We start from the raw sequence: 11,300 nt of genomic DNA, 5'->3' as shown, positions 1-11,300 counted from the left end.
TTTAATGGTTCAATACAAATATAATATTAAAAAATTCAATACTACAATAATTAGCATGGGTCAAAGTCTAGTAAGTACTTATTGTTACTTAGTGAGATCCCTAGTTAAATATAATGTGAGAATGAAAGAGAAAGTTGTCAAAAATTAGTTGTTCAAATAACATTTCTCCATTAAATATGGTCTTCCGTCTTGCTTGATTTCCAAACAATGTGGAATTTCTTAGTATACCAAAACAACAGTAGAAGGATTCCAAACAATGGGGAATTTAATTTCTTAGTATACCAAAACAATAGTAGAAGGAAAGTGAATAGTATTTCAACAAGAGAGTATATATCATAAATCAATCCTGTCATAATATAAAGAGACATACATATACATACTCAGTAAATATAGTGTGTTGATATCAGAACCTAATCAACACATCATGCTTATATAAAAGGATAAGTATCTACACAAACCAACTATCATCATGCTAGTCTAAAACAACTAAGCATGAGAAGAATCATAATGCTAAACCATCTTTCAATTTCATGTCCTCCAAAAAGGAGACTTGCTATAAAAGATACTTACAAAACAGAATTTCTTGTGACATCGACCATTTGGATAGATACTTACATATATATTCAAACAGATAAAATTGACAGAACATGAAAAACTACTTTAAAAGAAGGAGGGAACCCTACTAGCTAAATATGAACCAAAAGCAATCCATTTTATTACTGAAAATATGATTCTGAAGCTAAAATTATAACAACAGAATCAGCTGCCAAAGTAACTTGAGCATAATTTAAAGTCTTGCACATAATGGCAGACAACAAAATAGCAACGTGAACTGAAAGGACAATGCTTCCATGATTGGTTATGAAGAAACAAATTTCAATGACATCAGTAAACAATAAATGTCCAACCTATCAAGACAGTGCTTGGATTTTTTAACTTTTGGGGACTGAAATCATTGTTCCCAGACTTGGGCACTGGAATTTTGAAGTGCAACCCAACATCAATGTTTCAGCATTTGGAAAATGTTTTCAAAATTTATCAGAAATTGCAAGATTAGTTCTATTAAGATGGTCAGAAGGAAGGGCAGACACACAAATCCAAAGGATAAATGCAATGCAATGTAGGGAAAAAAATGATAACCTATTTGTTCCTGGTAGACTTCAGTAGAAGGATTAAAACTTTATTTCTAACATCTTGATCATACAGTAGATCTCTTGCAATCATGGTTGTTAAGATCTATAGTTAAATCGTGAGATCCCACGATCTTACGTGTTGGGGGTGAGCCAAAGTGCTGGAGCGCAGAGAAGATCGCAAGAATGGAGGAACAGGTGAAAGCGCAGAGAAACATCGTAAGATCGTGAAAGCAGAGATCTTCCACGCGTTTTTTAGTTATGGGTTTATAAAGATTCAATTCAACCCGTTTCGCCCCGACCCATTTGATATGTTTTTTACCCGGTTCAAATTACACTGACCCGACCCGAAAACGAACCGCTTCACCTAAAAAGCTGCATCTAACCCTGATTACGTGGGGAAAAGGAACAGTTTCACCTATAAACATGATTGCGTATCAAAAATATCATGTGGAACTGGGAATTTTGCATCGAGCCTTGCATCCCTATCTCTATTCATCAACCGTATCACTAATTTCATTAATGGTTGCTAATTATTCAATTCATCTTATTTCCTTTCAAATTTTCAATCATGTCTTCTCTTGTTGGTGCCTCCTCATCTGCACCCCCTAGAGTTCCGAAAAATTCAAAAGGAAACCGAAATGATATTGCTTGGAAACATGGAGTTTCTGTTGATGGAGGAACAAGAAAAATCAAATGTAACTACTGTGGAAAAATACTTATTGGAGGAGTTTATGGAAAAATACTTATTGGAAAAATACTTATTTTTCTATGTTCTAGTTTTTAAGTCTAAGCTATTTTGGTTATGTTAAAGAGTATTGAAGTTTTTATGTTTAAGATTATGTTTAATATTAATGAAGTTTTTATGTTTAAGAAAATTTGTGGGATCTTACGATCCTTATTACGATCCTACGATTTACGATCTTTCTTTACCCCAACGATCTTTAGTGGGATCTAGATCCTGACAACCATGCTTGCAATCATTTCACGAAGAAAGCTTCTATGCTTTACAATTTTCACCTTTTTTAAGGAGGGAAAAAATAACTGTTTCATAAGCTTTAGCATTCAGAATGCAACCAGTGTCTTCCATTTTGATAGCATGGTCAATGCTTCGTCAAACATTCCCGTTTTGCAAAATCCCTTGATTATAATGGTATATGTATAGACATTTAGATTGTAGCCTTTGACCAAAAGATCTTTGAAAATCTCTAGTGCATCCTCTAGTCTTCCAACATTACACGATCCATCAATAAGAGTAGTGTACGATACCACATTAGGAATAATTTTTCTGCTATGCATTTCATTGAAGAGATTAATGGCTTCATCTACCATTTTAATCTTACAAAATCCATTAATCACGATAGTGTAGCTCCGAACGTTAGGAGCCACTCCCATGACCCATCTGAGCCATACTGCCATAGTGTTTGATAATTTGAAAGAAACAATGTGTGTCAATGTGCAAGTTTAAAAACAATGTGTCAAAAAACAAAAGTGCAAAATACAAAACCGCATCTAGAGAGTCTCGAGTGTTTTTTAATAACTATTTTCTCCGCAAACATATGATCCAAATGCTACCAACACTGTTTTTGTTGTTTGAGGTTTAAATATTTTGTGATGATGTGAAAAATGACTTTGATTGTTGGCAGACAACACAAAAAGTAAACACCTCCACTATAATTTGTATAAATATTTTAACATGATAAGGTAAAAAATGTGTACTTTACTATTGATGATTTGAAATCCGCATCGATTCTTTGCTACTGACAAGGAGGAGGTTGCACTAGCTCCAACTCCTTTCTCCTGCAGAATTTGATTAAAGGTTTTGGACTTCAAATGATAGATAAATATTTTTACATGATAAGGTAAAAACTGTGTCCTATACATGCTTAGCAGGGCCAAACTGACCAAATGGATTGTTCTGATCTTCTGGCCTCAAACCAAGCATCACAGTAGAAGCAACCATAGAGAGGACAAACCATAGAAACTTAGATAAGGAACCAAATGAAATAAGAAAAAAAGTTCATAACCTTGATCTACACGATAGTAATGCAAGAAACAACAATTGTAAATCAAATCAAATAACTACTTGTATAACTTTGAATTCATTTGTAAATCCCTGAAATATTCGTACAGGTTCCTGACCTCTGTAACAGCCACTAGGCTTGGCTTTATACTAAAAGCAAGAATGTGGCAGCAGTTTAAACCAACCATATAATTCTAAAATAAGGGAACTGTACGTTACAACATTAGGAATATTTTTTCTAACCATATCATTCTAAAATATTAAAAAACTCCAAACCAAAATTTAAGATAAATTATCATCCAAAACTGCAGCACCAGCAGTTATGTAGAAAATAGAATCATGCTCCCTCCTTCTGTATGCAAGTTTAAAACTCTAAGCCTAGTGACCAAACAACTTGAAGACCATTCCAGTTCTCAATATTAGTCTTTAATGCATATTTGAGTAGATTATGCAGCTGCAATGAGGCCTTAGTTACTCATTAGACAGTAATTTAATGTAACCACAAGAGCAATTAAAGTCATTCTCAGCTTACTTCGCTTAAGGGCAAAGCCAAACTTATGTCTGTTGTTTACAGTTCAGGTCTTAGAAACTCAACCTTAAGCTTATCATTCTAAAACAGATAAGCTTCGTAAGATTAGAACTATAATGCAGAAGTATAAGTATTAAAAAGAAAAATAATAATAAGCTTACTTGTTGTTCTGTCCCAATTCAATTTAGTATCCCTAAGATAGGCTCAACAGAACAAATCTTAATTAACCCAGTTTCCTACGACCAACACCTCTTCTTAAGCTCAATTAAGAACAATAAATTCTGTCCAAAAAGTGCAGACATTAGAATTTGGCAGCAAAACAGATATTGCAGAGAAACGTTTCAGCTAATAATTTCATTACAAGCCACACACATAATCATTTCAAGTATTAAACTCACAAACCAAGCCATAACTAGTTACTTCTTTGGTCATGATAATGCAAGGAATAACAAGATATTATATTTCCCAAGCCATAACAAGTTTGCTTTCAGTCTCTAGACCTGTATCCATGATCCAATTCCCTCAGATATCACATGTATTCTACTTCTGTATTGAAATGAAATTTTGACTATATAAAGTTTCTAGATATTAGCTATTGTTGATAAAAAAAACATTGGCTAGAGCAAGTGTAATACAATTAGTACAAATTGAACCCAACAACACTCTTATGACATTAATAATTTTCATATCCTACCAATTTCTCCAAGTTGGAACATGCCGATCAAGTAGTCGGGAAATATAAACACACTTAGCCAAAAGAAATAACAAAACCCTTCATTCCATTTAGGGGTGGCAAAGTGGGCATGCCCGCCCCGTTTAGGCCCGCCCCGTTTAAGCCCGCCCAAAAGCGGGGCGGGGCGGGGCGGGGCAACTTAGGTGTCCGGGCTCAACAACTCAAGCCCGCCCGTTTATTGGCGAGTTGGCGGGTTGGCGGGCCGGCCCGCCAAATACTTTTTTTTTTTTTAACTATTTGAATTATAACTTCACAATTCTTACCTCCTAGTTGATGTTAAAAAAAATACTACAAGAAACATTAATTAAGTTAATAAGTAATTTCTTACAATTACCCTTAATTAAACTAATACTTACAATTACCCTTAATTAAACTAATAAAAACATCAACTAAGTTAATAAATAATTCATTACAATATAAGATAAAAGGATAAATACTAGCAAGTGATAATTCCCATTTGAAACAAGCAAACAGCTTGTGATGCATCCAGTTCCACCAAAACATGGCTCAAAAAGCGGTGGCTTGATGGAATAGAACGACGGTGGAGTGGATTGAGTATCACGGGGGCGAAGTGGAAGAAGGAGCAAACAACGGATGAAATGAAACCCTAATTTTGGAAGAAGGGAGCAGATGGTAAAGTTAAGTTTTATGAGAGAAAATTGGATTGAGATATTTGGGCTTTCATTCCAAGCCCAATTTTCAATAAAAGAAAAAAAATTATAAAAAAATTAAAAAGCCCCCGGGCTAACCCGCCCCGCCCCACCCCGCCCCGTTTTTTAGGCGGGTTAGGCGGGGGCGGGCCACCTTAAGGTAGCGAGCCGAAAACCTCAGCCCGGCCCGCCAAAAATAGCGGGTTAAACGGGTCGGCCCGGCGGGCCTGACCCGTTTTGCCACCCCTAATTCCATTGGGTGAAGCAACTACATAAATGAAATGATGAAACAATGTTGAAACACAAATTCAAAATAATAATGTACAGTAGACAAATATCATACCTAGTTTTAGTCTTACAACAGACCTCTTGAAATCATTTCACGAAGAAGTTTCTCCGCCTTATCATTTTCATCGTTATCAAATAGAGAACGGATAATAATTTCATATGTTGCGGCGTTTGGAATGCAACTATTGTCTTTCAGTTTTGATAGTATGGCCAATGCTTCATCAAGCAACCCATTTTAGCTTAACAACAGTGGAGTATTGATTTAGCTTAACAAAGGAACCTAAAATTTTGTTAAATCGGAAGATGGATGGATTGTTTTGAAGTAGCAATTGATTGAATAAGCAAACGAGATTTTGTTCGTCTTTATTTTGGTTGTGGAATTGAGAGTATAGGCTTTTAGGTGAAGAGGAGAAGAAGCGAATGAATTTAGGGTTTTGGAGTTTTTGAAAATTAGGAGAAGAAGCAACATACGACATTGTTGTTTGTTTGGTTTAAAATGAAAATCGATTAATCTTAAATGAATAATGTTATGACAATGTGATTGAAATCTTGAATGAATGATAATTTAATCTCAATGTGTAGGGGTTTTCACTTTTCACGGTGAGGCTTATCCAAGTGTAGAAGTGGGAAGCCCGGCCTAAAGTATTTCTCTGCATAGAATTGGCCAAAAAAAAATTTATAAGTATATTTAATTAAATAAGTTACTCCCTCCGTCCCAAATTATAAGGGAAAAAACCCTTTTTTTTTCCAAAATTATAAGGGAGAAAGTCATTTTCAAGAATATTTTTTCCTTATTCTCATAAAATTAAATGCAAATTGCATTTAATTTTCTCTCTCTACCTTTTTCTCAATAAACAACAACCAATAAAAATTGTTTTTACATCTTCCTATGCAACTTATTCCAAGGAAAACCCACAAAAACATATTTCAAATTCTCATATTTTACTTTTTCTTAATAAGTGTGATTTTTTTATTTTCTCTTATAATTCGGGACGGAGGGAGTAGATTGCAGTACAGTAAAAAAACATTTTAGCCTATTAGATCGGTCTATTTAAGTTATATGCATAATATTTTTGTTTTTGAAGAAGCCAAAATGAAATATATTAACACAAACAGCCTCCCCAACACAAGACGTACCGAGGTAGACTAAAAAAGTTTACAATAGAGTCATAGAGATGCAAACACAATCAAATCATACAAGACCCAAACACAACAATGACTAGACCACCAGCTATGGTAATTCGAAGCTAACGTAATACTCGTCGACTTCAACCACCTAAAGGAGAAAAACTTGATCTTATCCAACAAAAGATGAGGTGTGCCCGTTGAGCCTTTGAACAAACGATGATTTCTCTCTGTCCATATCACCCAAACACAAACTAGCCAAAGAAGCTATAGAAAAGACCGTCGCGCTCGAGATACACCTGCGGAAGCTGTAAACTGGACAAAATGATCACGCAAAGTAGTAAAATCCATCGGAGGAATGCCAACCCACGCACGAACTAAATCCCAAAGAGAGCCAGCAATGCTACAAGATAAAAATAAATGATGGGCCGACTCAGCCACACCACAACCAAACACACAAGAATCAACGGTAGAAGACAAAACTCCACGAGTGACCAGATTGGCTCTCGTGGGCAACCTATCCCGCAATAAGCTCCACGCAAAGATGGAAACCTTCAACGGAACCTGAGGGTGTCAAATAAGGTTTTCCGCATCATGTAAAGCAACATAAGCCTGATGAGTCAGAATCTGATAACCTCCAGTAATCGTATACCCTGCATCAGGATCTGGGTGCCACTGCCACCTGTCCAAAGTCTGATCCAGCAAAGAAATGTCAAGAAGTAAAAACTGACACTCCCTCAACAACTCCTCCTCCCACGCCCTCAACCGCCTCCGCCACACCCACGCCTCTTCATCTGCCCCCCACCCTAAAGCAAACATCTCTGCGACCGAGCGCGATTTGGTCTTAGCCAACGTAAAAAGGCGACCAAACCGCTCCCTCAACGAGATCTCATCCAACCAAGGATCGGTCCAAAAAAGAGTATCTAAACCATCCCCTACCCTCCTCATAACATGCTCCCCAAACCACCTACCACCTAACTCACCCTCACCCTCTCTAATACGCACTATCTCCCTCCACCACACCGAGCCTCGTTGACCTCCCTCGCAAAGTCTACCATCCTCAACCCCATACCGAGCTGCCAAAACTCTAAACCACATGCCCTCTCTGTCCACCAGCATCTTCCAACACCACTTACCCAACAACGCCAGGTTGAATTCACGCAACCGTCTAACCCCCAAACCTCCAAACTCCTTACGCGAACAAATGTCTTTCCAACTAACCCAAGAGATTTTCCTAGAATCCTCACACCCCCCCCCCCAAAAAAAAATTTAATAAAAAGAGATTCAATAGAGGAAATGATACCTGAGGGAACCTTGAAGAAAGAAAGAAAGAAAGAAAGAGCATAGACAGGTAAAGAAGTCAAGACAGACTTTAACAAAACCAGACGACCACCAAACGACAAGAAGCGACTTTTCCACCCAGACAATCTATTCTTTATACGAGACAACACCGATTCCCAAAACACCAAGCGCCGCAGATCACCCCCAATTTGAAGACCCAAGTAAAGGAAAAGAATCTTTCCCACTTTACAACACAAGACAGACGCAGCTTCGCCTATCCAGGAATCTGGAATATTAACGCCAACCAATAAGCTCTTATTAAAATTTACCTTCAACCCCGACATAGTCTCAAACATCACTAAAACAGCCCGAAGAGCTCGAACATTTGCCCAACTTTTAACCCCCAACATGAGAGTATCATCAGCGAACTGAAGATGTGACACCCTGATTGACTCCTGACCACCAATACTATATCCCGTAAACAAATTACGCGCTACCATCGCTTCCATAACCACACTGAGACCCTCAGCCGCCAAAAGAAAAAGGAAAGTTGAAAGCGGGTCACCTTGCCGAAGACCTCGCCGAAGAGGAAATTCATCAGTCGGACTACCATTAACTAACACAGAAGTTGTAGCCGTGCAAACACATTCTCTAATCCACTTTCTCCACAAAGTTGGAAACAACATTCTCCCCATAACGTCATCAAGATACCCCCAATCCACCGAATCATAAGCTTTCTCAAAATCTACCTTAAATAACATAAGATCCTTTTTAGACTTACGCGCCTCATCCACTATCTCGTTTGTAATTAGAATACATTCAAGAATTTGCCTATTCTTCACAAACGCAGTCTGGGACTCAGATATTACACTGCCAATCACTTGTCGCAACCTATTAGCTAAAACCTTCGCCAGAATTTTATATAGGCTTCCCACAAGCGAAATAGGCCGAAAGTCGTTCAACCGTTGAGGATTATCCGTTTTGGGGATCAAAGCAATGAACGTAGCATTAATACCTTTAGTCAACCTGCCGTTCCGATGAAAGTCAAAAAGGAAACGCATAACGTCACCTCTCATCTCGACCCATAAATCTTTGATAAAACCAAAATTAATTCCGTCGGGACCCGGACTTTTATAACTGTCACAATCTCACACAGCTTGTTTCACCTCAGCCTCCGTAAAGGGTTTGATTAAACCTCCAACCTCCACCTGATTCAACCGCTTAAATTGAAGGTCTTCAACCCCCGGCCTCTCCACATTAGGTGCCTTAAAGTGAGACTCAAAATGCGAAAACACCGCCTGCCTAATCGGAATCACCCCCTCCAACGTAACACCATCAACCTGAATAACGGATATAGCATTCCTGCGACGGCGACTCGCCAAAATCGAATGAAAGTACTTAGAGTTAACGTCCCCTTCCTTGAGGCACAACGACCGAGATTGTTTCCAACTGATGCTTGCATGTAGCTTAGATAGCGAATGGATATCATACGAAACCCCATGAAGCTCGGTTAACTCCGCCTCAGAAAGATCATCTTCCTCCCCCTTCCCATCAAGAGCAGACAACCTAAACTTCAAAGAATCAATGCGACTAGGAATATTTTGAGCATGAGCCAAGTGCCAATCTCTCAGAGCCACCTTGATCATCTTGAGTTTTTCCTTGAGCACATAAATACCCCGACCATCAACCTGAAACGAATTCCACTTTTCTCGGACAAACGCATTGTAACCGGGAATATCCTTCCAACACTTAAGCATCCTCGACGGAAGAGGTCCCAAATCTTCCTCGTTCGCAGACAAGACCAGAGGGCAATGGTCAGACAACCCCCGTAACTTAGCTACTTGTTTGCAATTGGGCCAAGACAAGCACCACTCCTCAGATAAAAGGAACCTATCAAGACGGCTCATCGAAACACTGTCCCCTTTGAACCAAGTAAACTTACGTCCAATTAAGGGAAGATCAATCAGAGAATTATCTTCAATAAATCGATTAAAAGGGATATGATCCAAGGATCGATGCCCGTCCCTAACCGACCGTCTTTCATCAATGTGCTTGGCAGAGTTAAAATCCCCACACACACACCTTCTTTTCTACCAATGAATCAAGCCGCACCGAAAAATAATCCCATAGCCCTTGCTTAGCCCCGTCGTCGCAAGGCGCATAGACATTTGCCACATGAAACTCATCCCCTGTCCTAAGAAACCGACCATGACACCACAAAACATGCCCACGACTTTCAGTCGACTAAACCTCCACCTCAGAAGTGTCCCACAGAGTCAAAAGCCCTCCTGACGCCCCAAGCGATGGGCGATAAGAGAACTCGTGTGGAGAGCTGCCCCGGAGAATTTTACAAAGAAATTCATCGAGAATTTGCAATTTCGTCTCCTGGATACAAAAAATAAAGGGTTTCAGATCCCCCACCATCTTACGCACTTCCTTCCTCTTTTCAGGGCCTCCCAGCCCTCTAATATTCCAAGAAATAATCTTCATAAAAAACACATATCCCCCCCCCCCACAGCCAAAAACCACAACACTAGCACTCGTTGTCCCTCCGGGTCCCCCCTGCCCCAAACAACTGCCCTGTAAACTACTTCTTTCCTTTGCTCGCCCTTGAAAGAATATTGAACATGTTCACACTGTCTCCCTTAAACTTGACCCCGATAGCTTTCCCGATCCCCAACACATCATCCACCGCCATTTTGTCATTGCCTTGAACCGCCACCCAATTCATCCAATCGTTATTGGCAGAACCCGACGAGGATAAATCTCCTGACGAGACTTGACAACTCATAGAGCAAGATGGATTAACCCCGTCCCCGCCCCTTCGCCGACGAACGCTCTTCTTTAAAGCCTTTAACACCTCACAACGATCTTTGCTTGACATCCTAGCCACATTTTTAATGCTATGGAGAGGATGACGAAGCATCCCTCTTGCTTTCTTTCTCTTCGAATCCTGCTCCCTGATCATATTAAGTTTCGATCCTTGGTGAAACACCTTTCTGCTCCTCTTACTAGCTGAAAAGATCACTCCCGCATCCCCGTGATTCTGATCCTGCAGCCATTCCAAGCTCCAAGGCCCTGAAATAATGGATCGTCTCGCCTCCGGTGAGCAGGAATTTGTGCGCTTGCTAATAACCGGTCGAATAGTAGGCCTAACCTGAGCCTCCACCAAGGGGTAAGGCGCCTCTGCCTGACCATCCTGATCACCGAGCGCTTCCTTAGTGAAGGAAAATAGCGTGTATAAAAGAGATTAAAACGCAGCGGAATTAAAATTTCCTTCACTGAATCCTTGCGAATGGGCATGATCAGGGTTAAACGTTATACCTTTGTAGAACTAAAACAGCAAACTCTTTGCTTCTCTTATTGATCACAATCACCACACGACGGAAGCACCTCTAGCTAGTCCACACGAACAGGTCTTCAACTTTCAGTGCTAGCTGCTACAAGATGAAGGCTTAGGAAGTGCGGTTGAGGTTTCAGAGTTTTAAGGTTTCTCTGAAAACGAATTGTGAAAAAGCAAAAACAAACTGAACTACACAAG

General features: G+C 39.4%; 1 long non-coding RNA gene across 1 annotated transcript; it reads right to left on the bottom strand.

Moving 5' to 3' along the window:
• Positions 1 to 3,192: 3,192 nt before the first annotated feature.
• Positions 3,193 to 5,952, bottom strand: LOC123908767. The gene is made up of 2 exons (XR_006809686.1): positions 5,409 to 5,952; positions 3,193 to 3,963 (listed from the first exon to the last, which is right to left on the bottom strand). It is a non-coding gene; the product is annotated as an uncharacterized LOC123908767 (long non-coding RNA).
• Positions 5,953 to 11,300: the final 5,348 nt, after the last annotated feature.

Source organism: Trifolium pratense, linkage group LG2 (assembly GCF_020283565.1).
Source record: "Trifolium pratense cultivar HEN17-A07 linkage group LG2, ARS_RC_1.1, whole genome shotgun sequence".
Taxonomy (NCBI): domain Eukaryota; kingdom Viridiplantae; phylum Streptophyta; class Magnoliopsida; order Fabales; family Fabaceae; genus Trifolium; species Trifolium pratense.
Note: the sequence above shows the minus strand (reverse complement) of the source record. Positions and strands in the feature narration are given on the sequence as shown.